The following is a 27,353-nucleotide window of genomic DNA, read 5'->3' as shown; positions in this document are numbered from 1 at the left end:
TTGGAGAAATGTGAACTCCAAGGTTTGCTCTGTGTGGTCAACACAGCTATGAACATCAAGGTGAATGATAGAGAAGGACTCACCTTTATTCTGATGAGGTCCAGCATGCTTTCAACAAATTCTGTTCTGTAGTCTTTTGTGATCATGGTTTCTAGTATGCTTTTGTAAAAAATCATTAGAAACAAGAATGTGTCTGCTTTATATTAATTTTGCAATAGAAAATGTAAGAAAGTGTGTTCATACAGGACTAATAGAGTGACTCTTTAAGCAATAAGAACAGAACATGATGATTCTGTGACAATTCATTATATAATAAACCTACTTGTAATCACATAAATGTGATGTTTTATGGAAAGTACTTAGAAATTTTACCTCAGTCTCCTAGTATGGACTACTGGCTACATTGGTAAACACTTTTATCTTCAAGTGATCTGAGGCAATTTATTGATTATCCTTGAGCCTCAATTTCCTTGCCTCTCAAATGGAAATAACACTACCCTCTTCCTGAGACCCAGCAAATATTTAATGGAATAGTGTGTTGGAACTGGCTTCCATGTTGTGGACATCAGCTATATTCATTTCCTTATGGACTGGCTCTTATTTGTTCATTTTCATGTCTTTGACAAGAAATAATTGCTTAAACATAAATAATATTTTACTGAATTTTGTTTCCTCGATTATACAAAGCCATTTTATTTTCCAACCTTGTGTAGTGATGGTATAATAAAGCCGACTTTAATTTCTTTTAGCTCCATTTTTAAAGGCAATATACAAAAACAAAACAAAACAAAGCAGCAGTGACAAGGTGACATGGTGAGTGTAGCTTTGCATCCATAGTGGACATGCAGTAGGGAGGACAGAATCTGTTCTTTCTAAGCAGAACAGAAACTGATGAACTCCCGACAATGGGAGAGAGCCACCATGCAGACACAGATCTGCCAGATTCTTTTATTGTCCTAGAATTTAGGACTCTCACTGTTCTTGGTACAGTTGTTGATTTTTGGTATCTTCTTTTAAAGCACCATGAAGTCGGGACTTCATAGGTTTTGTCTGACATGAGAACTACTATTATTTTTCTTCTACTGAATCAGTGAATTATCTTAGATGGCTGAAGGGCTGGGGGAGTTGTAGAGGCAGGGGCAGTGGGTAGGGGCAGAGCATCAGACAGAATAAAGAGTCTGACCATGAGGCGGTGAAGTTTGAGACTGAAGAGAATCAGATCAGAGAGTCATTGGGAAAACTGGACAATCTCAAACCCAAAATATAAGAGTTTTCTTCCACGGAAAATGAATGGGAAACACATTTTCAATTCAGTAGTAATAAAATATGGGTGCAATTGGTTCAAGTTAAGTGAGTTTTGCTTTCTTTCTGTTTGTTTAAATTCTGTGGGTTTTGTTTTTTTCCATTTTCTTTTTTCCTTCTGACAGAGTCCGGCTCTATGACCCCACTTGACCAGAGCCCCCTTACTCAGGTATAGTTAAGGGTATAGGAGTCTCATCTCCAATGCTAAGCTGCCTATGTTTGCATCTAGCTCAGAACTTCATAATTCTGTAGCCATAAATAATTTGTATTTGTGAATTACTGATTTTTAAGATATTACATTTCTATTAACTTTTTGATGATCCTGTACATGTATACTTATTTACCCCCACTCATCCCCCTAATGCTTCTCAGATCATCCCAAGCTCCCATGCCCTCTCCACTTCTTGTTTTCATTTTATTTTTTCATATCACCTCAGTCAGTTTGTGATGCTCATCCATGTTCATGGATGTGGGGCCATCTACTACCATGTGACTCACCTGCCAGAGTCCATGCTCTTAGAGAAACTGACTCTCTCCTCCAGAATCTGTTAACTGCCTATAGATCCTCAGCTATTGGTGGAGGTTCGTGGGCTCGATCCCTCTGTGTTGGAATGTTGACTGGCTTGATCTCATCCAGGTCTTGTACAACGACGACCGCTGCTGTGAGTTCACATGACAGCGGTCCTGTCATGTCCAGGGGACACTGGATTCCTTGTATCCTTCTTGTTGTCACAGTTTTTCTGTCCCCTCTTCTGTACTGGGGCAGAAAGGTCGAGATACAGATCTCCCGTTTGTGGCTGAGTACACAGCACAGAAACAGCACCCAAACCATGGTTATTTCTCTCAATATATAAGAGGCTCAAGGAAATAGTTTGATAAAGAGGTCAACATAAAATGCACATAAAAATTGTACAGTGAGATCTCCTGGGTCCTGGGAAGACCAGCTAGCCCTGTTGTAGTGCTGAGGAGTTCTACCCAGAGAGGAGAGTGGGTGCTCACCTGGGCGGCCGGCCTGTCCTGGAAGAGAGCATAGCCCCTCCCCCCCTCAGCTTCTGCGGCAGGGTCTTCTGTGTTCCACGGGATCCCTCCCTGACCCCACTGCTGCCGCCCTTTTGTCTCCTGGGTCCTGGGAAGATGAGCTAGCCCTGTTGCAGTGCTGAGGAGTTCTACTCAGAGAGTGCTGAGGAGCTCTATCCAGAGAGTGCTGAGGAGCTTTATCCAGAGAGTGCTGAGGAGTCCTACCCAGAGAGTGTTGAGGAGTTCTATCCAGAAATTGCTGAGGAGTTTCATCCAGAGAGGAGGAGATGGGCAGGCGCCAATGCAAGAATTTCTCCAACAACCTGAAAGGCAACATGACATCTCCAGAATCCAGGGAGCACGAAACTAGAAGAATTGAACACCCTACTCCAGAAGAAATAGAATAAATCGACTCTAAGCGGATATTTATGAAAATAATAGAGGAACTTAAACAGGAGGTGAAAATCTGCCGTAAAGAAATGGAAGATAAGTATAACAAAAAGATTGAGGAAATGAGTAAAGAAATGGAAGAGAAATATACCAAAAAGTTTGAAGAAATGAGTAAATCCGTAAATGAAATTCTGGGAAACCAAGAAAAAACAATCAAACAGGTAATGGAAACAGTTCAAGATTTGAAAACTGAAATGGAGTCAATGAAGAAATCACAAACCGAGGGCCGGCTGGCTATGGAAAATCTAGGTAAACGAACAGAGACTTCAGAAACAAGCATAACCAACAGAATACAAGAGATAGAAGAAAGAATCTCAGACTCTGAGGACACCATAGAGAAATTAAACGCTCTGACCAAAGAAAACAGCAAATTCAACAAATTCTCATCACAAAACTTTCAGGAAATGTGGGACATAATAAAAAAACCAAATCTAAGAATAATAGGAATTGAAGAAGGAGAAGAATTGCAGATCAAGGATCCAGAAAATATATTCAACAAAATTATAGAAGAAAACTTCCCCAACCTAAAGAACGATATCCCTATGAAGGTTCAAGAAGCATACAGAACACTGAATAGACTGGATCAATAAAAAACATCACCTCGTCATATAATAATCAAAACACAAAACAGCCAGATTAAAGAAAAAATATTAAGAGCTGCAAAGGATAAAGATCAAGTAACTTATAAAGGTAAACCTATCAGACTTACACCAGACTTCTCTATGGAAACAATAAAAGCCAGAAGGTCCTGGATAGAGGTACTGCAGAAACTAAGAGACTATGGATGCAAGCCTAGAATACTATACCCAGCCAAGCTATCGTTCACTATCAACGGAGAAAACAAAATATTCCAGGTTAAAAACAAATTTAAGCAATACGTAGCTACAAATCCAGCCTTACAGAAAATATTAGAAGGCAAAGCACAACCCAAGGAAAGAAAACACACACAAAAGAAGGAAAACACATACACTCTACTACCCAAAAAAATGACCAGAGTCAACAACCACTGGCCATTAATATCACTTAATATCAATGAACTCAATTCACCTATAAAAAGGCACAGAGTTAGAGACTGGATACAAAAACAGGATCCAACATTCTGCTGTTTACAAGAAACACACCTCAACCACAAAGACAGACATCTACTCAGAGTAAAGGGCTGGGAAAAGGTTTTCCAAGCAAACGGACCTAAGAAACAAGCAGGTGTGGCCATTCTAATATCTAACAAAGTTGACTTCAAACTAAAATCTATCAGAAGAGATAGAGATGGACATTTCATACTCATAACAGGAACAATTCATCAGGAGGAAGTCTCAATCCTGAATATCTATGCCCCTAATATAAAGACACCCACTTATGTAAAAGAAACACTTCTAGAACTCAAGGCAGTCATCAAACCACACACACTAATAGTAGGAGGCTACAACACACCTCTCTCACCAATGGACAGATCAATCAGACAGAAACCCAACAGAGAAATAAGAGAATTATTGGAGGTATTGAATCAAATGGACTTAACAGATATCTACAGAACATTCCACCCAAATAGGAAAGAATATACCTTCTTCTTTGCAGCCCATGGTACCTTCTCAAAATTGACCACATACTTGGTAACAAAGCAAACTTCCACAGATACAAAAAAATATTAGTAACCACCTGTGTCTTGTCAGATCACCATGGATTAAAGTTAGTATTCAACAACAATGCTACGCCCAGGAAGCCATCAAACTCATGAAAGTTGAACTGTCAACTATTAAATCACCCCTGGGTCAAGGAAGAAATAAAGAAAGAAATTAAAGTCTTCCTTGAATTTAATGAAAATAAAGACACAACATACTCAAACCTATGGGAAACTATGAAAGCAGTGCTAAGAGGAAAGTTCATAGCACTAAGTGCCCAATTAAAGAAAACGGAGAAAGCACACATTGGAGACTTAACAGCACACTTGAAAGCTCTAGAAAAAAAGAAGCTGATTCACCCAGGAGGAGTAGAAGACTGGAAATAATCAAACTGAGGGCTGAAATCAACAAAATAGAAACACAGAAAACAATCCAAAGAATCAATGAAACAAAAAGCTGGTTCTTGGAGAAAATCAACAAGATCGACAAACCCCTATCTAAACTAATCAAACGGCAGAGAGAGAACATGCAAATTAATAAGATCAGAAATGAAAAGGGGGACATAACCTCAGACACAGAGGAAACTCAGAGAATCATCAGATCTTACTACGAAAGTTTATATGCCACAAAGCTGGAAAATGTAAAAGAAATGGACATCGTTTTAGATAAGTACCATATACCAAAGTTGAACCAAGAACAGGTGAACAATCTAAATAGACCTGCTAGTCGTGAAGAATTAGAAGCTGTTATCAAAAATTTCCCTACCAAAAAAAGCCCAGGACCAGATGGTTTCAATGCAGAATTCTACCAGAACTTCCAGGAAGAGCTAATACCTATACTCCTTAATGTATTCCACAATATAGAAGCAGAAGAGTCATTGCCAAACTCATTTTATGAAGCTACAGTTACCCTGATACCAAAACCACACAAAGACACAACCAAGAAAGAGAATTACAGGCCAATCTCACTCATGAACATCGACGCAAAAATTCTCAATAAAATACTGGCAAACCGAATCCAAGAACACATTAGAAAAATTATCCATTATGATCAAGTAGTCTTCATCCCAGAGATGAGGGCTGGTTCAACGTATGCAAATCAACCAATGTAATCCATCATATAAATAAACTGAAAGAAAAAAAATATGATCATTTCATTGGATGCTGAAAAAGCATTTGACAAGATTCAACACCCATTTATGATAAAGGTGTTGGAGAGACTGGGGATACATGGATCATATCTAAATATAATAAAAGCAATATACAGCAAGCCGACAGCTAACATCAAATTGAATGGAGAGAAACTCAAAGCCTTTCCACTAAAATCAGGAACACGACAAGGCTGTCCACTCTCTCCATACCTCTTCAATATAGTGCTTGAAGTTCTAGCAATAGCAATAAGACAACATAAGGAGGTCAAGGGGATTCGAATTGGAAAGGATGAAGTTAAACTTTCGTTATTTGCTGACGATATGATAGTGTACATAAGTGACCCTAAAAACTCTACCAAAGAACTCCTACAGCTGATAAACACCTTTAGTAATGTGGCAGGATACAAGATCAACTCCAAAAAATCAGTTGCCCTCCTATACACAAAGGATAAAGAAGCACAGAGGGAAATCAGAGAAACATCACCTTTCACGATAGCTACAAATAGCATAAAATATGTTGGGGTTACTCTAACCAAGGAAGTGAAAGACCGATTTGACAAGAACTTTAAGTCTTTGAAGAAAGAAATTGAGGAGGATACCAGAAAATGGAAAGACCTTCCCTGCTCTTGGATTGGGAGAATCAACATAGTAAAAATGGCAATTCTACCAAAAGCAATCTATAGATTCAATGCAATCCCCATCAAAATCCCATCAAACTTCTTCACAGACCTTGAGAGAACAATAATCAAGTTTATATGGCAAAACAAAAAACCCAGGATAGCCAAAACAATCTTATACAATAAAGGAACTTCTGTAGGCATTACCATCCCTGACTTCAAACTCTATTACAGAGCTACATTATTGAAAACAGCTTGGTATTGGCATAAGAACAGAGAAGTCGACCTATGGAATCGAATAGAAGACCCGGATATTAACCCACAAACCTATGAACACCTAATATTTGACAAGGGAGCTAAAGGTATACAATGGAAGAAGGAAAGCATCTTTAACAAATGGTGCTGGCATAACTGGATGTCAACCTGTAGAAGAATGAAAGTAGATCCATATCTCTCACCATGCACAAAAATCAAGTCCAAATGGATTAAAGACATCGACATTAATCTGTCCACTTTGAACCTGATAGAAGAGAAAGTGGGAAGTAGTCTACAAGATATAGGCACAGGAGGCCACTTCCTAAGTAGAACCCCAGTAGCACAGACAATAAGAGAAACAATGAATAAATGGGACCTGCTGAAACTGAGAAGCTTCTGTAAAGCAAAAGACACTGTCAGTAAGACAAAAAGGCTACCTTCGGACTGGGAGAAGATCTTCACCAACCCCTCATCAGACAAAGGTCTGATCTCCAAAATATACAAAGAACTCAAGAAACTAGACACTAAATCTCTAATTAACCCAATTAAAAAATGGGGTACTGAACTGAACAGAGAATTCACAACAGATGAACTTCGAATGGCCAGAAGACACTTAAGGACATGCTCAACCTCCTTAGCAATCAGGGAAATGCAAATCAAAACCACTTTGAGATACCATCTTACACCTGTCAGAATAGCTAAACTCAAAAACACCAACGATAGCCTATGCTGGAGAGGATGTGGAGTGAGGGGAACACTCATCCATTGTTGGTGGGAATGCAATCTTGTGCAGCCACTGTGGAAATCAGTGTGGCAGTTTCTCAGGAAACTGGGAGTCAACCTCCCTCAGGACCCAGCAATTCCACTCTTGGGAATATACCCAAGAGATGCCCTATCATACTACAAAAGTATTTGTTCAACTATGTTCATAGCTGCACTATTTGTAATAGGCAGAACATGGAAACAACCTAGGTGCCCCTCAATAGAAGAATGGTTAAAAAAAAGGTGTGGAACATATACACATTAGAGTTCTACTCAGAGGTAAAAAACAATGACATCTTGAATTTTGCATGCAAATGGATGGAAATAGAAAACGCTTTACTAAGTGAGGTAACCCAGACCCAAAAAGAGGAATATGGTATGTACTCACTCATAAGTGGATTCTAGCCATAGTTAAAGGTCTGTGAGTCTATAATTTGTGATCCTAGAGAAGCTAAATAAGAAGGTGGAACCTGAAGAAAATCATAAAGTTATCCTCCTGGATATTAGAACAAGGCAAGATTGCCAGGCAAACTTGGCTGCATGGGGCGTAGAGGGGTGGAAGTAGGGGAAGATGGTTAGAGAGAGGGGAGAGGGGGAGGATTGGGGATGGCTTGGGGGAATGGGAGGGGGGAGGGAGGAAGGATGGTTCTGGGAGCAGGGAAGTTTATATCTCAACTAAGGGAGCCATTTTAGGGTTTGCAAGAGACTTGATTCTGGAGGGGTTCCCAGGCCCAAGGAGAGGTCCCCAGATTGTACTCTGGGCAGCAGAGGAGAGGGTGCCTGAACTGGCCTTGGCCCATAACCATACTGACAAATATTTTGCATGTCACCACAGAACCTTCATAGGCGATGGATGGAGATAGAGACAGAGACACATATTGGAACACTGGACTTAATTCCCTAGGTCCAAATGAGAAGCAGGGGGAGGGAGATTGTGAGCAAGGAAAGCAAAATCAGAGGGGGCCTTCATCCGACAATGGATGGAGATAGAGACGGAGACCCACATTGAAGCAATGGAAGTCAGGACCGCGAAGGGTGCGTTCTCCCACTGATACAAGGGGACTGATCGAATGAGAGCTCACCAAGGCCAGCTGGACTGGGACTGAACGAGCATTTGATCAAACCGGATTCTCTGAATGTGGCTGACATGGGGGCTGACTGAGCCCCCGAGGTCCAAATGAAGACTGAGAAGCCATTGACAATGGCACTGGGTCTTGTTTCGTCTGCATGGACTGGCTTTTTGGGATCCTGGCCTGTTTGGATGCTCACCTTCCTGGACCCAGTGGGAGGGGGGAGGAACTTGGATTCCCCACAGGACAGGAAACCCTGACTGCTCTTGGGAATGGTGAGGGAGGAGGAGAGGGAGTGGGGGGAGCGGGGAGGGTATTGGGAGGAGGAGAGGAAGTGGAAAGAGTGTTTTCAGATACTTGAATAAACAAAAAAATAATAAAGTTAAATAAATTTAAAAAAAGAAAAAAAATGTACAGTGAAAATCTGGTATCCCAAAAATAGAAAAGGAAAGAAAAGCATCAAAATATGGCTGAAGTCTCTTTTATTTTTATTTTGATAAGTTTGTCAAAGAAGAAAAAATTCCTACCTTTACAAAAATAAGGTACTGTAAGTGAGGAAGTTGGTGTTGGAAGACAGATTTCACTTTATATGTGAAACCACTGTCCTCTAGCAGCTACAGATGTAGGATTGGGTAAGTAGCTATTTTAAAATGATAGCTTGCAGTAACTTAAATTTACCGCTTCTGAAACAAACAAAAACCTATGTAAAACATGACTTATTCCCTTTCACAAAACATGCAGTTTGTTTAGCAATAAAAAAAAGATAAAGAAAAAAATAACCAAAATCTATTGCCCAAATCAATAGAAAATGGTGATTCCCAGATAAGATTATAGAGGGGTGAGTCAAGAAAGGAGGTTGCTGTTGGGGGTGGCGCCACATGATGGTGGTATAGGAGAGGATGATTATGGTGAAGGGGCAAAGGGTTATTCCAGAAGAGCAAGATGATGGTGTAGGTAGTGTTGGACCCTGGAGTCCAATCACTGAGCAGGAATCACCCCAAGAGACCACCCTAACACCACAGTTGATGTAAAAGCATGAGGATTTTTATTAATTCTGTCACGACAGGGTCTTTCAGCATTCGAGAAGCCAGAAAGACCCCAAATAGCTGGTACAGGCTACTTTTAAATTAAGAAGCCACAGAAACAAGGGGGGAGTCTGGGGGTTGTTCTTCAACTATTATGATTGGCTTATTCAAAGTGCTATTACCAATAATTGGTTGGAGAGTGGTTGCCAGATCAGGTGAGGTAAGAGGAAACATTTGAGGATTACTTTGCCCTTTTCCCAGGGACTGAGTCAAAACACCAGAAACTGAGTAAACATATTAAGGGTTATTTTGCCCCAGTTTCAGGAACGGAGCTCTATCTGGAGAACACTCACAAAAATTCAGGGAGATGGAAAGTTCCTGACATTTCAGTATGTGCATGTGTAGTTGCTAGGTCCTTGGTTCCCAGAGGAGGTGGGAGCATTACTGCTGAAATGTCTCAGCTTAAAGTTCTCAGTAGAAGAATAGTTTTTTGTTATTTTGTGTAGAGAGCTGCGTGGAGCCACACCTTAAAGATGGCGCCGGCTGCCACCCTTCACAAGCCCAAAAGCGAGTGCTCTCTGTGACAAACAACTCCTTTTATGGTTATGGTCCGTAACTTGCTATGATCGTGTGTCGCTTGCGTATGCTTGAGCCTATGGGCGATGTCCACGTGGCACTCCGGGATAGGCAACCATAGCCTATATAAGGGCTGGGAGAGGTCTGCCCAGAGAGAGAAACGAGAGAGAAGCAAGAGAGAAGCGAGAAAGAAGCCATTGTGAAAAGGTCCTGAATAAACTGCCTGAAAGAAAAGCTCCAGTGTTGTGTCATCCTTGCTGGTTGAGGTGGCAGCGACAATTTTGCTCCTGTCTTTCCACTACAGTTTAATGAAACTGTGAAAGAATCAAGACCCTGTACACATGCATATCAAACTATGCTCTGAGAATAAATTATGTTCTAATGTGTGGGAAAATTTCAAATATTTGTTTTAAGAAAAGTTAATTCATTTTTAAGTTTTGAGCTAGTTGTACTTAGTTTAAAAACAATTATAGCAGCAAAACTGACATATAGTCTTTTCATTGGCTGCATTATACAATGCTTAGAAAACTTAGTCAATTGTCACAAATGGGTGAAAGAAGTTTTAGCTTGAGAAGATGAACCCCTGCTCCATAGGATGAAATTGAGGAGCCTCGAGACGGCGCTAATGGTGATTAGTGATCAATAGAACATCCATTGCTTTATTTTAAAATGATGAATAAAATTGTATCTGTTCAAAATCCTGAGTCTAGGGTAAACTAAAGATTCCAGATAAACCTTTGACCTGTCTTTCAGATACCTTTTGATTGGCTCAGCAACTAGTCAGTGTGTGGTCCAAGGTAAAGGAGTTGACTGGAGTGATCCTCTCCCAGAATGTGTAAGTAAGTAAAGACGTTTTTTCTGGCAAGATAATACGACACTTACACTGCCTTATACACTAAATGCTGTGTCTCTGTGACCTTCTGGACCCTCCATTTGCAATTGACAGACTTTTGGATGTACAGTGATACCTTTCCTGATCACTCCTTTCTCTCCTCTTACTCATCTAAGTTGTCACATGTGAGTCCCCTCCCGACATCAGCAATGGGAAACACAGCGGCTGAGATGAAGATCTTTACACATACGGCTCATCCGTCACCTACAGCTGTGATCCCAACTTCACGCTCCTTGGCAATGCCTCCATTGTCTGCACTGTGGTCAACAAAACAGTAGATGTTGGGAGCCCAAGCCCTCCTGCCTGTCAAAGTAAGTCCCTGGGTGAATCCTACACTCAGCTGTTCTCAGGTATTTAGAAGAATAAGAAACGTGTATGGAGGTAGTGACAGCAGTTAAATATAAAGTAATGATTGTAATAATGAGGCAATTCATTCATTCAGCCATTATGTTACATTCATTGGAATGCTATAGACTTTATGATAATAATCTACATTACAACCCTGTACTGTTCTTCCTTCATATTGCATAAGTTTTGTCAGGTGCAAAACTTTGGAGAATACTTTACCAAGCGTGGGTACTCCAAACAGGAATTACTATAGGCACTAACTGTTCTCTGTGTTCCTAATTGTACCATGGCCAGTCCTGTTAGGCAAAGGTTAGACATCCCTAACACTGTAAACTGCCAGCAGGGCCTCATAAAATTTCAAAACTGCATTAGACATTGTTTACCAAGCAAGTATATCTGTAAACAAGTACTTAGTTTTCAAACTAATTTCATTGAAATATTTACTTTTCTTGCTTGTGGTTTTGCAAGGCTTTATAGTCATTGCCTGTTGAGATTCCTTTATGTCTCTTAGCTACATAAAATTCATCCTAATGGGTCTGATCTACACCAACTCCTTTACATCTGTTATTTCTACACCTTTGCACTGCAGAATCTAGTCAGACCAACAAGGACAGACTGTAAAGTGGTGGTGAGGAGCAGGCGAGATCGGACAAAAAGACGGTTGATCTGTGGAGTCTTTGGAGCCTATTACTCAGAGAGAAGGAGGAAGATTATCAACACCAAGATGAAGCCACATGGGATGGTAGTGCTTGCTTATATATAGTGCTATCCCTTGGGAGTTTGAAGCAGGAGAATTATGAGTTTGAGGCCAACCTTGGCTTTATAGTGGGACCTCATCTAAATGTCAACAACAGAATAGTCAGTCACTTGTGCTACTCATTTCAGAAGTAATGGAAACTAAAGTATTACAGAGAAATGGTTCTTCTTCAAGTTATCGTGGCTGCTACTTGTATTCTGTTTATAATATTTATTTCAGACAAAAGATTATTTTCAAATATCTGAGACAGAATTAATAATTATAACTATTTGGGAGGAACTACAATATTCTAAAGAAAGATGCTTTGTACCCCTCTCCTTTTGGCTACCAGACTATTGAAACATAGTCTTCAAGAAATTAATTACCCCAGGAATGTCATTCTGTTCAGTAAAACTATAAAACTTCATGCAACTACTTCTATGTTGGGACATGGAATTGGGGCAACCTAAATCTGTCTTCCTGGGCTCTGATCACTCAAATGGCTCCAGAATAACCTATCTATCTCCGATCCCTTAAGATAAGAGCTGTAGTTTTGGCTTCAGCAGCTTTGAGAGATTCGGCTCACACAAGCCCATTTAAATCCACTATGCATGGGGCTTTTGGCCAGTGAGCTACTTGTTGTCCTGGGACTACAGCAGAGACTACCCATTGTTTTCCGGGATCGAGTTCCTCCTACTTGCTCTTCATAACTCGGCCTTCCTTATTCCTTCATACCAGGAAGAAACATACTCGGCCACTTAGCTAGACTGTCTCTTCAAACAATCTCCCAATGTGTGCAATTTCATCGCCCCTTTCTGAGAAAGATGTATCCACTAGCTACTTCCTTTCTGTCACTACCCAGAGCTAAAATGATGATGAGGCTGGTGACCCAGCTTCCACACTGCTGATGAGGACAATGCCCTAGGGAATGGGAAGTGTCAAGACAGGAAGGGATGTGGTCCGTGGGTGACATTGTATTCTGAGTCATAGACTAACCTACATACTGCTGTTTCTACACTGTCTGATAGAGATTAATTTCTTCTTACTAGGTCATTGGGTTTAATGTGTGTGGAGGGGTGTGGTGGTGGTGATGTTAATTTCAGTAATTTACTATATACCCTAGGTATATACACCCTATTATATAATAATTATCAGTTTTTATTGCTAGCTCTTTGTTGCCATCTAGATCCTTCAGAAGATTTTCCAGTATTTATTGTGCTTATTTATTTACTTGAATTTCTGTTTTGATATCCTTTTTAAAAAGTTATTTGATCTGATTGTAATCTAATGTGTAAGGGTATCTCTTAGTTAGGGTTTCTATTGCTGCAATGATACACCATGACCAAAGAGCAAGTTGGGAAGGAAAGGGCTTATTTGGCTTATATTTCCAGATACCAGAAGAAGTCAGTACAGAAATTCAAACAGGACAGGATCCTGGAGGCAGGAGCTGATGCAGAGGCCATGGAGGGGTGCTGCTTACTGGCTTGATTCCCCTGGCTTGCTCAGCCTGCTTTCTAGTAGAACCCGGGATCACTGGTCCAGAGATGGCACCATATACAATGGGCTGGGCCCTCTCCCATTTATCACTAATTGAGAAAATGCTTTACAGCTGGATCTCATTTCCTCAACTGAGGCTCCTTCCTCTCTGATGTCTCTAGCTTGTGTCAAATTGACACCTGAAACCAGACAGTAAAGGAAGTTTGTCTCAATACCATGTGCACCATGTGTGTGCCTAGTGTCCTCTGATACAGTAAAGGACATCTGATTCCCTGGAACCAGAGTTACAGACGGTTATGGGTGGTCTTGCAGGTACTGGGAATCAAAACCAGGTCCTCTGGAAGAGCAGCCAGTCCTCTTAACTACTGAGCCCTCCCTCCATCCCTGTTTCTATACTCTTATTTAAACTAAGTGTGATGGCATATATGTGTAATTCCTGAATTTAGGAGTCTGAGGTTTGGAAGGTCCTGAGTTTTAGGCTTCATAGCAAACTGAATATTGGTCTGAGCTATAAAGGAAGAGACATTGTCTCTAAAACAAAACAAAACAAAAACAAAACAGAACAACCATATACACTCCTCCATTCTACCAACTGAGCTATCGAACCCCTAAGGATTCAAAAAAGAAGTTTTTAAAAAAGCAAACAGTAACACACTTCCTCCAACAAGGTCACACCAATTCCAACAAGGCTGCACCTACTCCAAGGAGGCCACACCTCCTAATAGTGCTGTTCCCAATGAGCTTACAGGAACCATTTTCTTTTAAACCACCACAGTCACCATGCCCAGTTCTAACCAATATTTTATTGTTTTTATTGAATTAAACATTTTTCTCCCCTCCCCTCCCTTCCTCCCGTCTCCCTTCTACCCTCTCCCATGACCTCCATGCTCCCAGTTTACTCAGGAGGTCTTGTCTTTTCCTCCTTCCTGTCGCGCGCTGTTGTCCCGCGCTACCTTCTCATCCGCAAGGACGCGGGGCACTTAGGATTCTTCTGCAGTAAAGCTTTAATGCGTCTTGAGAGGGAGAGCATCAGCTTCCAAAGCGGAGACCCAGAATGAGGGGAACCCAGCCCTTATAAAGGAAACAGTCCTCGCTTCTGACGTGTCACTCTTGGGTTGGTCCGCTGCCCATTATCCCAGATGATGCCTCGGAAGTAGGCAGGGTTGCAGAGAGTTACCAAGCACACGAGCTGGGATTAAAGGCCTGTGCTACATCACCTTGAACTCACAGAGATCTGCCTGTCTCTGCCTCCCAGGCATTGGGACCAAAGGCGTGTAGTGTACTGCCACACCTTGAGGTCACAGAGGTCAATCTCTACCTTTGTTCCTTGAAGCAATGGAGAATGTGGTTGGGGCCCTCCACACCTTCCTATGTAGATCCATGAATGTCTCTCTTAGGGTCCTCTCTGTTGTCCAGGTTCTCTGGGATTTGAAGTCTTCTATGCTCAAGATACCATCCAATGTCTCAGTTCACTTCCTGTTGCCTGTGCAAGATGTAGAACTCTCAGCTCCTTCTCCAGCACCATGTCTGCCTGCATGCTCCCATGTCTCACCATGACAATAATGGGCTAAACCTCTGAACTGTAAGCCTGCCAAGTAAGTGTTTTCCTTTATAAGAGTTACCATGGTTATGGTGTCTCCTCACAGCAACTGAAACTTTAACTAAGACAGTGGTTCAACACCTCTAATTCCGGAATTGGCAATTGAAGTCATGAGTCTGAAATGAGCGTTGGCTAGATGACAAGTTCCAGGCCAGAGTGAGACCCTGTCTTAGAAAATAAATCAAAATAATAGCAATAAATAAAATTCCTTAAGAAAAAAACAAAACAAAACAAGCTTTTGTGATATTTAATTAAAATAATAGACTGAGTTAATTTTCAACTCCAAATGGGGAATATAGTAGATCAGATATTTACTTTAATCTTCAAAACATATCAGTTTTAACAGGCAAGAGGCTAGCCTGGCCCATAGAGCAAGATCGTCCTGCAACCAAAGAAGGAAGCCGGGCAGTGGTGGTGCACACCTTTAATCCCAGCACTAGGGAGGCAGAGGCAGGCAGATCTCTGTGAGTTGAAGATCAGCCTGCTCTACAGAGTGAGTTCCAGGACAGCCAGAGCTGTTACACAGAGAAGCTTTGTCTGGAAAAATCAAAAGTTACCTATGAATAGAACCTAAGGATTGATTGCTATTTGTTTGTTTGCTTGCCTTTGATTTTCAAGGTGGGGTTTCTCAGTGTAGCCATGACTATGAAGAAAGTAAACATATGAAGAGGTTGAAGAGATGATGGTGCAGAATGCTGATTGCTCTTACAGAGGACCAGGGTTTTCTTCTCAGCTCCCACATGGTGACTCAGAATTTTAACTCTAATTCCCGATTATCCAACACACTTTTCCGGCCTTCATGGACTCTAGGCATAAATGTAATGCACATACATACATGTAAACATGCACTCACACACAAAATAAAATGAAATACATGATTTTAAGAAACATACAGAAATTTCCCAAATTTAAATTTATGTAGAAATAAGAATGAACTCATTTTTAGTTCACCTAAAATAAGAAATATAATGCACTAAATATTTCCAGTTTTGATAAACTAAGAAACAAATGAACACATCAGTTCTATGGGGAATCTAATTTTCTATTATGAAAATAGAATTTGTGGCATGGACTACTTTATAAGGAACATTGAATCTCATTATCAGAAATGTCTACAGCTTTATGTGATAAATTTCTCAGAAAATCAAAGATCTCATCTGTGCAAACTAAAAAATAAACACAGTAAAATATCAGCTGATACTTTGACAGAAGCAAGCTTTTGAGAATATATACGTGTATATACATATATGTGTATGTGTGTGTATATATATATATATCTTAAATATGCTTTAAATATAGATCTTGTACAGTCTTTCAAACTGTTAATTTCCAAGTTACTTTTACCTTTTATTCTTGCATATGGATATCACTCACCAAACAGCGTTTCCTGGGATCATTTATCTAAAGAACTACCATTTACCTATTGAAACTACAACACTTGAAAGTTTTGAATCAGGAAATACAAGTTATTGAACACTTACTTCCCTTACGAATTTGTTCTGGCTACTTGAAACCTTTTCCTTTTATTTTTATTTTATTTATAAATTATTGATTTTCAAAAAAAATTGTCTCATCTACAGATAAACACAATTTTGCTTCTATCTTTTCAAATCTATGCCTTTTGTTTATTTCCTGGTCTTATTACAAAGTCTATAAACTATGATGTCTACATATTTTTTTAATAAAAATTGAGACAGCCTTGCCTTCATAACCATACTGAGAGGGAAAAAGTTCAACATTTCAGCATTAAGTCAAACTCTTTGTGTTTTCCATATACATTCTTACCACTCATTCTAAGGGTCAATGAATATTTGGAATCTATAGGAATTATCCCAGGTGGGTCCATAGGCTCAATGGATCACTGTAAGATATCTTTCTGTTGTTTGATCTCCATCCTTTAACTGAAGTCATAGTGATGGCCCCATAGGGATGTCTCCAGGAGGCAGAAATAGCTCAAATGCAGTAGATTTCTAAAGATTGCAAACCAATTACTGAGGGTTCATTTGGGGCAGAGCTGAAGAATTTCTACTGTATATGCCTCATATTGCCCTGCCCCTATTTTCAGTTCAACATTTAGAAAATTGCCAAGAAAAAAAAGTCATTAACAAGGTAAAAGGCAAGAGATACTGTCTTTCTATTAGATACTATCTTTCTATTAGAGTGATTCATCTTATTCTTAATTCAGTTTCGATCTCCTTTTTATATCAAGCCATGCCCAGGTTGGCGGATACTATTAGTCACACACAGGGTCCTAAAAATCAAGACACAACCGTCTACGCACATCTCTTCTATTAAAAAAAAATCAAAATCTGTAAGGACTGGAAGCTGCAAGATAGGGAGGGAAATGAGCTAAGCAAAGGCACATTTTCAGGAAAAGGACAAAGTTTACCAAACCACGAGCCATGAAGCATAGAGTCATCCAGAATTGAGTCAAGGGATTTCTCTGCCATTGACTGATTGGGGAGTGGGAGGTATAACTTCCTAGTGATGAGATAGAACTTCCTACCAAGATGGTTCTGCTCCTTCTAGAACATTCTCTGAGCATCATCATGGGTAACTGCTTCACCAGCAGTTCCTGGGAATGGATCAGCAGTCTGCTAGGAAAAACTCAACAATATTAGTTTGCTACCAAGTCAGTGGGGTCAGGGTACGGACAGTGATCACGATCGTCCAGTAGTGACCTTTGTATAAAGATGCTTGGAGTTTGAATGTTGGTTTGGGATTAACATTTTACTTACCTGCTAACTATCAAGAGATTTGGGGTAGTTTACCCAGTCTATCTAAATTTGTTTCTTCATCTATACAATACTGAAGATAAGATACATTTCAGGGGGTTTTATGAGGTCAATTATTATAATTTATGTTAAGTTCTGGTATATCATATGGTTAAAACTAGAAGAAGTACAATAAAATCCTTCTGATGATTTCATGACGTTTGCAGGTAAATACAGCTCTCCCTGTCCTCGAAGAAGATTCCTCTCTTTGAAACAGATGGAGAGAATTGCAAGCACCCACACCTGGCCAAATGCAGAGACCTGACCATGGGTGCCCAAAGCCAACTGACACAGCTCTAGCACGACCTTGAACTTGTACGGCTCAGGGAACACTGAGAGGGGAGGGGTGGGAAGACGGAACAGACAGAAGCAGGTGCTGCTCCAGAGTGCTTTCTACGTGTGACAGAGAAGCTGTGCCCATCGCCTCTAAGCAATATGGCTGCTTAAACAAGACTTTATAATGACAGTACCAACTGGCATGCCAGTAAGGATGGGGGGGGGGATCTCAGAGGGCCCACGCCCTTGATGAAGAACTATAGACCTGTAGACAATTTCTAGTTGTTCAGAGGAGAATCACACCAGCATCCTGATGGGTTATCTGATCTCGGAGTCAGACTAGATATGTATATATAGGCCAAACTAAGTGGACTTGGCAGCGTGTGTGTGTGTGTGTGTGTGTGTGTAACACAACAATTAAAGAGGGAGAAATCATGAGTTAGAGAGGGAGTGGGGGACAGGATGGAGTCAGAGGTGGAGATGATTTTTATCTATAAATATGTAGAGAATTCTCAAAGATGTTTTAAATAAAAATTTGTTTTCTTGACTAAACTACTTATCCGCCCCCTTTTATTTATTCTCTTTCTGGTATCCAGTCACAGACTTCCTAAGCTTTGCTGACTTGGGTACATTAAGAACAAATAGTTACATACATTAAAAAATAATAAGTATTCTTCCATTCATTTTTAAGAAAAAATAATTTATACTACTGAAATTTAATTATTATATACACGGACTAAGTTTTAGAACATCATTTTTCTGCCAATTAATCTGTTATATACATTTCTGAAGGAAAAGTCTATTAAAAATGTTAAAGTATTCTAGTATTTCGAATTTAAAATAATGAAACAACCATCTATCTGATTAGTACATTGAAACTATCTTTTTATTGTAGTTCCCCTTTGTAATGACTGGAACCTCAGTAAATCAGGATTCTATTTATTACATTGTTTTCTTAGAAGTTGAAACATGACTCTGTTTTCATCAATATTTTGAAGAAATTTTCTCAGTTACATTTTGAGAATACTTTCCATTTCTCTTTGAGAGATAAGCATTTTAACCACTCTCAGTATGTAGTGGTCTCTTTTCATAGCAATAAAATAGTGACTAAGACATATATCTAATATTGTGGCTTCCAGTTTCAAAAAACAAGCATAAAATGTAGGAGATTTAAATACTCCACTCATCTTGAGATAAGTCATACAAACTCAAAATTAACAAGCAACAAACATTGGAATTTTACACCATCAAACAAATTAATTTAATAGATGTAAACAGAACATTCCATCAAACACACAAAAGAATAAACATCCTTCTGGGCAACCCATTGATCCATCTGATAAAATAATAATTGGTGTCTTCAGTGGCCAAATTTTACCTCTGTATGGGCTACTCAAACTCAGTGCAGCAAAGAAACCCAGATATAAACTATCCCAAAAACCAAACTTTAGAGGATGTATAGAGATTATTCTGTCCACTACAAAAGGAATTAACATTATTTTCATCCTTAAAACAGACCACATTCTAGGCCCCAAAATAAGTCTTAATTAAAAAGAATGGATAATATCATTTCCTATTTTATAGGAACATAGAAGACTAAAGCTAGATAGCAATGGCGAGAGAAACTACACCGAATGACACAATTTCAAATGAACAGGTGTGAGTCATGAAGAAGTCATGAAGGATATGAAATACTCCTAGAATCAAATGAAAACTAGCATACATCTTCCTAAACACTGGGGACACAGTGAGAACAAAGTATACAGCTGAGTGCTTCGGTGAGCATCTCAGAGAGTCCTCAAGAAAGTGGCATAATGATGGACCCGAGGCCTTAGGGAAACAAGAACAAGCTAAACCCCAAAGCAGGAGGAGGCAGTAAGTAATAAGGGTCAGAAATGTATTAATGAACAGACAGTAAAGAACAATAAATAAAATCAATCGAATGAGAGTTTGTTCTTTAAAATGATAAACAAGATCACCTGCCAAACTAGACAAAATAAAGGACCTAAATAAATAGAATTAGAAACATAAAAGAAGAGATCCCAACATATTCCAATAGAATCCATAGGACCATTAGGAAAATCCTTGAAAATGTAGAATTAATGGACACACATGGCCTAGTAAAATAAAGTCTAGAAGGTACAAATGACCCAAACAGATCCATAATAGGCTGGAAGCAGCTTCAAAGAGCCCCTGTGGCTCTGTGGATCGGATGGGCTCATGACTGAATTCCACCAAACGTTTTAAGAGTTATTATCAATATATAAGAGTTATTATCAATGCTCTTCAAGGTTTCAACCTAGAAAGAAGAAGAGTAGCAAATTCAGTCTGTGACGGTATCATCACCCTGACACAGGAGCTGGTGCCTTCCCCTTCTCACCCCTCACCATCTGCAGCGGGCAGGAGAGCCAGCTCTGGCCCTCACCAGCTCTTCAAACCCTTCTAATCTTATCAAAGAGCTCCTGCTGGGGGCCAAGGCTTCAACCATATGAGCCTATGGGAGCCATTCTTATTCAGACCACCAAAGTACATATGTTATTTGAGTCACATCCTCTTTCCGTGTTCATGTGTATGTGCACCATCCCATGTGTGTGGACAAACATATGTGCATGAGTGTGTGTGTGTGTGTGTGTCTGTGTGTGTCTGTGTGTGTGTGTGTGTGAGAGAGAGAGAGAGCGAGAATACATCTGAGATGACCGGATTGTACCTCAATTGTTCTTCCACCTTGTTCTTGGAGGCTGGATCTCTCAATCAAATCAAGACTATGCCCAAACTGGCTATTCTCACTAGTCAGCTTACTCTAGGGATCTCACCTCCTCCTTCCCAGACTGTAATTACAGTAAACCTTCTGTGCCCGTCCAGAATTTATATACGTGCTGGGGATCTCTGGGCCTCTTACTGAAATGGCAAGTACCTTAACAGTTGAGCCATCTCCGCAGCCCAGGTTCATAAGTCACATTCAGTGGCCTGCAGTACCTCTTCTGAATTTATTTAAAGTCTGCTTTATCAGGTACTAGAATAGCCAGGCCAGCTTGTTTTTATCATTCATTCCCTGGGCAGTCGGCCTCCTGCCCTTAGACTCTGCCTGCGTTCTTGCCAGTGACGGGTGCACCTTGGAGACAATAGATGACTGGATCTTATAGTTGCTCCATTTGGCCAGTCTAGGCCTGTGTAGCTGATGCGTTGAGGACATTCACACTTAGGGTTGTGGTTGGGAGAGGTATGCTGCTCTATGTGTTATCCCCACCCCAAGACAGGGTTTCTCTGTGTAGTCCTGGAGGTTCTGGAACTTACTCGTAGACCAGGCTGACCTTGAACTCAGAAATCCACCTGCTTTTGCCTACCTAGGGCTGGGATTTAAGGCGTGTGCTGCCGGAGCCTGGCTCCTTTCTTCTCTTTATTAGTACTAGTCAATAATATAATTGTTGTGAGCATCACTCATTTTGGTGGGCATTATGGATTCTTATTAGCCCTCCTTTGTGCATCTGTCCCTTTAAATATATATACAGAATCTATGTACAGTGTTCCTTGAAGTATGTTTTATAGTGCTTAACTGGTTGTCATGAGATATTAGTTCTGTTAAATTATAAATCCCAATGATTTCACTGATTTTCAAAGAGAACTTTTCTGAACATAGCAATCATGGTTGGTGGTTACGTTCCAGGGCTTACATAGATTATCTTAAATTCTCTGGTTAGGGATCAGCTGCTATTCTGATGCATAGATGAGTCAGCAGTTTTCTCTTAAAACCTTAAACGTTCTCTCTGTTCCTGGTTTCCTGGTATTCTTTTTCACCTTGTTCTTGTTGGTGACTTGCACTGTTTGAAATTGGATTCATTCCCCTGTTCGTTGTCCAAGCCCAGCTTCCTGTTTGCTCTGCTTCAGTCTTAGCTCCCTCCTGAGGTTCTCTTCCGTTTTGCTGACTTGCAAGTCTCATTGCTGGCTTCTTTTCCATGTCGCTGACTTGCCCTCAATGCTATAGGCTTTCCTGTGAGGTCCTGACCTGAGCTCACAGGCTTGCTTTACTTTCCTTTTTTTTTTTTCTTGTTTTGTTTTGTTAGTTTGTTTTTCTCAAGACAGGGTTTCTCTGTAGTTTTAAGACCCTGTTCTATAACTAGCTCTTGTAGATCAGGCTGGCCTTGAACTCACAGAGATCTACCTGTCTCTACCTCTCGAGTGCTGGGATTAAAGGTGTGCACCACCACCCCCAGCAGGATTAAAGGTGTACACCACCACCACCACCACCCCCGGCAGGCTTGCTTTTTATCGGAGGGACTCTGATAATTTATGCTGGTAAACTTTGGCAATCATCTGGCATTTTATGTATCTCAGTAGTTGAAGAGAAATGGTTTTGGGGGAGAGTCACGTTGCTTTGCGTTTTCGTGTTTCTCTGTTCAATTTGCTATCTGTGGCTTTGGATCTCTTCCAGGTTTACATGGGGATCTTCTTGTGAGCAGCTACTTTTTAATTTTTATTAATTTTAAACATCTACAATTTACTCCTTGACAATTTCACCTATATATACAACGTACTTTGATCATATCTACCCCAGCTCCCCCTCCCATCCTCCCAGACACCCCCAACACAGCCCTCTCCCACCCTAATGTCCTCTCTTCCTGTTCAAATGATTCTATGATTCTGTAGCCCACCGATACCCATTAGTGCTGTCTGTTGGCCTGATCCTGTGCAGGTCGCCCTAGCTCCTGTGAGGTCATCCGTGTATCAACCGTGTCATATCCAGAAGAGGGCATTTCCCAGCCTCCTTTCCACCCACTGGCTCTTCCATTCTTCCTACCACCCTGCCATATGACCTGAACCCTGGCAGCATAGGTAAAGATGCCTCCACAGTGTGGGCACCCAACAGTCACTCATTCTCATGGCCAGTTAGGAATCTGTAGCATGAGGGCCAGCTTGTTGGGGTTTCTGTCCTGCCTGGTACCCCACAGCCGGCAAGTCCCAGAGAATCAATCACACAGAGATCTCTATAAGTTATAAAGCTGATTGGTCCATTAGCTCAGGCATCTTGCTAACTCTTATAACTTATGTTACCCCATTATCCTTATCTACATTAGCCACACGGCTCAGTACCTTTCTCAGCTGGGCAGCTTACATCTTTCCTCTCCGATGGTCTGAGCAGAACTGCTGAGGGAGCTTCCTAGAATACTCCCAGTCTCTTTGCTCCACCTCTACTTCCTGTCTGGCTTTCCCCGCCTATACTGCCTGCCTGGCCAATCAGCGTTTTATTAAAATATGATTGACAGAATACAGACAATTCTCCCACACCAGGAATCTCTGCAATAACTGCTTCCCAGTGCAGAAAGAGCATCTCTGATCAAAGTCGAGAGCAGAACTAATCTAAGGATACAAATCAGTTCTAGAAGGCAGTTTTACAATGTGTGGTCTCCACACACACTTGCACTCATTGCACACACACACACACCCATCAACACCCACGTACACATAATTGGAAAGAAATCTCAACTCTTACTTAGGATAGTGTGGAAAATAAGAACTCAACAAAATGAGGGAAGGGGAGGGAAAAGCAACAAAACAAAACAGAAAAAGAGTGTATGAAACATAAGGAGAAAGAATAGAGTAATGGTCTAGGGAGAAAGAGAAAGTAGAACATTTAAAAATATTTTTAAAGAAAGGCAAAAACAGTATCTCGATAATGAGATTGTTTCTATGCAAAATTAGAAAAGTGTAAGGAGAATAAAAACGCAAGCCCAAAATTCCACAGAGCTGTAAGGTAAGTTCAAAGTGCTATGAAAGTATAGCAGAAGGAATAAAAGTGGAAACAGGGCCCAAGAAAGGTTACCCAACAGTGAAAAGATGCTTAAACAAGATTAAATGGGTGCGTGGCTGAGCAAAACGACAGCAGTTACTTAAGGACATTAAAGTGAACAACTACTTAAAAAGCCGGGGCACGGGGGTCTTTAAGCAGAAGAGAAAAGCCTGAAGATTCAGAGAGACACTCTGTTGTTGCGTCATATCACAGGTGGAACTTAGCTGGTAAAAGGCCTGTATTGTCTCCTCCTGTGACAGGAGGGAGCAACGCTTTATTGACTTCCATCCTTTGTGTTCTGGCGTCCTCTGCTGGCCACAATTAGCTTTGCAGTCTGTGGCACAATTTTCCCGACAGAGCCTTTGTTGTCAGGTGGAGAGCCAAGTCTATTGTACATGAAGAACACCTGACCAGACCAGTAAACACAACCCCTTAAACACAGCTTTTTATAAAAGCATGATAGATCTTCCTAGAAGACTACAGAGCATTCTCCATTATGTTAAAGAGTAACACAGAGCACCATCAGCTGGGGCGCGAATGAGAAAACCCACCATCTTTCTTCTTTGCACTAGTTGCGTTTGTGATTTGTGCTCTGTAGCACTGGAAGCCACATGCCAACAGTTAGGCAAGTGAGGCACTTCCGGTGGGCATCAAACTTAGGCAGAAAACTAAAATCCCCAGTGACCAAGATAAAGAGAATTTTAGTGCTCTTTTTCCTGTGTTGTCTTTGAACACTTTGATACACGCGCATGCTGAGTTTTCACCCCTCACCACACTTTTCTCTCCGCCACTGAAACGCTTCTTCCTTGGAGCAAGCCCCTCCTGCTTTGATACCCTTTTAAAAACCGCATGAGTTCATTTATGTTTATTTGCCTGAGCATGAGCGGAGGGGTGCTTCCTGGAATGTGGGTTACTTATCAGAGGTTACACACTGAAGAAAGCCACTTCCTCTCCCGAGCATCCATTAACTGCCCTCACCCAGGGTGGAGGCCGGATCAGCCTTGCCCCGTGTGCGGTGAAATGGCGACCGTCCCATTCTTGTGGGGGTCTTGTGCAGATGTTCATAGTTCAGTGCGCTACTGAGAACACGAGGCTGGGCTGCACGTTCAGAAGCCACTGCTCTCCAGCGTGCCTCCCCTGCCCCCGGGGGTGTCGTTCTGTCTGTCCCTTTTCAAGGTGCTCTCTGAGACATGAAGGTCATGATACACGTGTCCTTTTTAGGACCAAGCATGCCACAGTGCTTTGCACGCTTCTCTTTGACCAGTTGCAGGTCTCTGCATTAACCTCCATCCACAAAACCCTTCCTTCCTGGAGGCTGAGCACAGCACTAACCTGTGAGTGTCAACAGGAAGCATTTAAAAAGGACTTTGATACTAAATCCTTTCAACACAACAACAGCAAGAGGTTCTTCATTGGAGCCTGTGACCACAGACTGCTGATTGGGTTACCGTGGAGGCACGGGTATCCTGCTGTAGAGCAGGTTTCAAATTAGATAGATAGATAGATAGATAGATAGATGGATGGATGGATGGATGGATGGATGGATGGATGGATGGATGGATGGATGGATGGACGGACGGATAGATAGAGAGATAGAGAGATAGACAGACAGACAGACAGACAGACAGTCTTCAGACAGTCTTTGTTACTTGCTACCCTGGTAACTGTCATGTCGTTTTTGGCTGATGGACATAACGGAAGCTGGGTGAGCTCGTAGAGGGTTTTTCTCGGTCAGCAGCTGTCACACACAGTAGCTCCTAACACCACAAAAGTTAGCCAACAGGGAGGGAATTTCCAGTTTGGCTACTTTTGCTTTTCTGATCTTCAGGTTGAACCCCCATATCTGTCCCTGGGTTTTTCTCATTCGTGCTAACCTAGCTACTATGCATAGGGCGTCAGTGAGCACGGATGTGCAATACCTCTACAGTAAGAGACAGTACTGGGGGTATCTGCCCAGGAATGGGATGTCTGGGTCAGAGCAAAGAAGTGTTTTTAGCTTTCTGAGTTAGTGAAACAAACACCAACTAGTGTGTTCTCCTGCCAACAGTGAATAAGGGCTCCTCGTTGCTGCATCCTTGTTAGCATCTGCGATATTTAATAATAATCTTTGTAGGGCAGATGAAATATCAAAGTAGTTTTGTTTTTTTCCTGATGGCTAAGGATTAACACACTTTAAACATATTGATTAAACATTTGTATTTCTTCTTCGAAGAACTCTGTCCAGTCCCTCAACTCATTTTAAAAATGGGTTGTTTTTATGGTTAATTTTTTTTTAGTTCTTTGTATATTCTAGATATTAATCTTTGCCAGATGGAAAGTTAGCCAAGATTTCCTCCCATTCTGTAAGTTTGTTCTTCACTAGATTGGTAGTCCAGAAGGGTGTGTGTGAGTGTTTTGCGAGGTCCAATCTATTAATTGTTCTCTTATTCTTTGCGTAATTAGTATTCTGTTCAGAAATTCCTAATATATGCCTTTATATTGAAGGGCATTCCATATTTGTTTCCTCAAGTAGCTTCACTTTCAGGTCTTCTGTTGAGGGTTCTTGTTCCATTAGGAGTTGGTTCTTGTACGGCACGAGACAAAAGGATGCTTCCATTTCTGTACAAGGAACACCCAGTGTTCCTAGGACTCTGTGTTCATGATGCTATCATTCCTTCGGGAATATTTGTGGTGTTTTGAAAAAATCAGGTGACTGTAGTTGTTTAGACTTATATCTACCTAGATTACATATTCTATGCATTAATGTGTCTGTTTCCTTTTAGCCAATACCATCCTGTTTTTATTGTCATAACTCTGCTATATAACTTGAATCAGGTGTAGTGGCATTGCCTTTGTTCAGGGTTGCTTTAGGTATTTGGAGTCTTTGTGTTTCCATATAAACTTTAAGATTCTATTTCTGTGAAGAATGGCACTGAGATTTTGATTGAAGCTTCATTAAATCCACAAATCGCTTTTGGTATGATGGCCATTTTCACAATATTATCCCCAGCAGTCCATGAACATGGGAAGTCTTTCCGATTTCTACTTTCTTCAATCTCTCTTCAGAGTCTTAAAGCTTTCATTGTCAAGTATTCCTTCTGGGGAAGATTTATTCCAAGGTATGTTTGTGAGGCTATTGAGAATGGAACTGTTTCTTTGATTTCTTCCCCAGAATGTTTGGAATTACTCTATGGGAAGGCTATTTGCTTTTGTATTTGGGATAGAGGAAAGCTACTTGCTTCTCTGCTTCTGTTGGACGCTGCCACTTTGCTGAAAGTCATTACCGGTTCTCTAACCTTTCTGGTGGAGTTTTTAGGGCCTTTCTGTGCATCCTGTTGTCTTCAAATAAGGATTATCTAACTTCCTTCTTTTCTGCATCCTCTTTATTTCCCTCTCCTGTCTTATAGTTCTAGTTAAGACTTCAAGCACTATACTGAATAGGAGGAGAGAGAGGAGTAATCCTTGTCTTGTTCTTGAGCTTAGTGACACTAGTGAGCAGAGCATTTTTCTTCATTTAGCATGATTTTAGCTTTAGGTTCATCACATAAAGCCTTTCATTAAAAAAAAAAAAACACCAAGCAGGCATTAGTATTCTAGTACATGACAAAATACATTTCAGGCCA

General features: G+C 40.8%; 2 long non-coding RNA genes across 6 annotated transcripts in view; one reads left to right on the top strand and one right to left on the bottom strand.

Annotated features, from left to right (window-relative positions):
• LOC146894997 (uncharacterized) overlaps positions 1 to 18,518 on the top strand; it is a 112,326-nt gene extending 93,808 nt beyond the window's left edge. For 2 of the 5 annotated variants that reach the window (XR_015737942.1, XR_015737943.1), the window contains exons 2-6: positions 10,597 to 10,678; positions 10,852 to 11,046; positions 11,673 to 11,825; positions 14,733 to 14,911; positions 17,858 to 18,518. This is a non-coding gene — a long non-coding RNA (uncharacterized LOC146894997). Of the gene's footprint in view, positions 1 to 10,596; positions 10,683 to 10,851; positions 11,047 to 11,672; positions 11,826 to 14,732; positions 14,912 to 17,857 lie in introns of all 5 variants that reach the window. The other 3 variants (XR_015737941.1, XR_015737940.1, XR_015737944.1) reach the window with 2 other exon arrangements.
• LOC146894996 (uncharacterized) lies at positions 14,909 to 23,101 on the bottom strand. Its single transcript, XR_015001457.1, has 3 exons — positions 23,055 to 23,101; positions 15,521 to 15,722; positions 14,909 to 15,080 (listed from the first exon to the last, which is right to left on the bottom strand). It is a non-coding gene; the product is annotated as an uncharacterized LOC146894996 (long non-coding RNA).
• Positions 23,102 to 27,353: the final 4,252 nt, after the last annotated feature.

This window comes from Myodes glareolus, chromosome 5, assembly GCF_982192425.1.
Source record: "Myodes glareolus chromosome 5, mMyoGla1.1, whole genome shotgun sequence".
NCBI lineage: Eukaryota > Metazoa > Chordata > Mammalia > Rodentia > Cricetidae > Myodes > Myodes glareolus.
The sequence above is the reverse complement of the archived record's forward strand: the minus strand, read 5'-3'. Positions and strand labels throughout refer to the sequence as shown.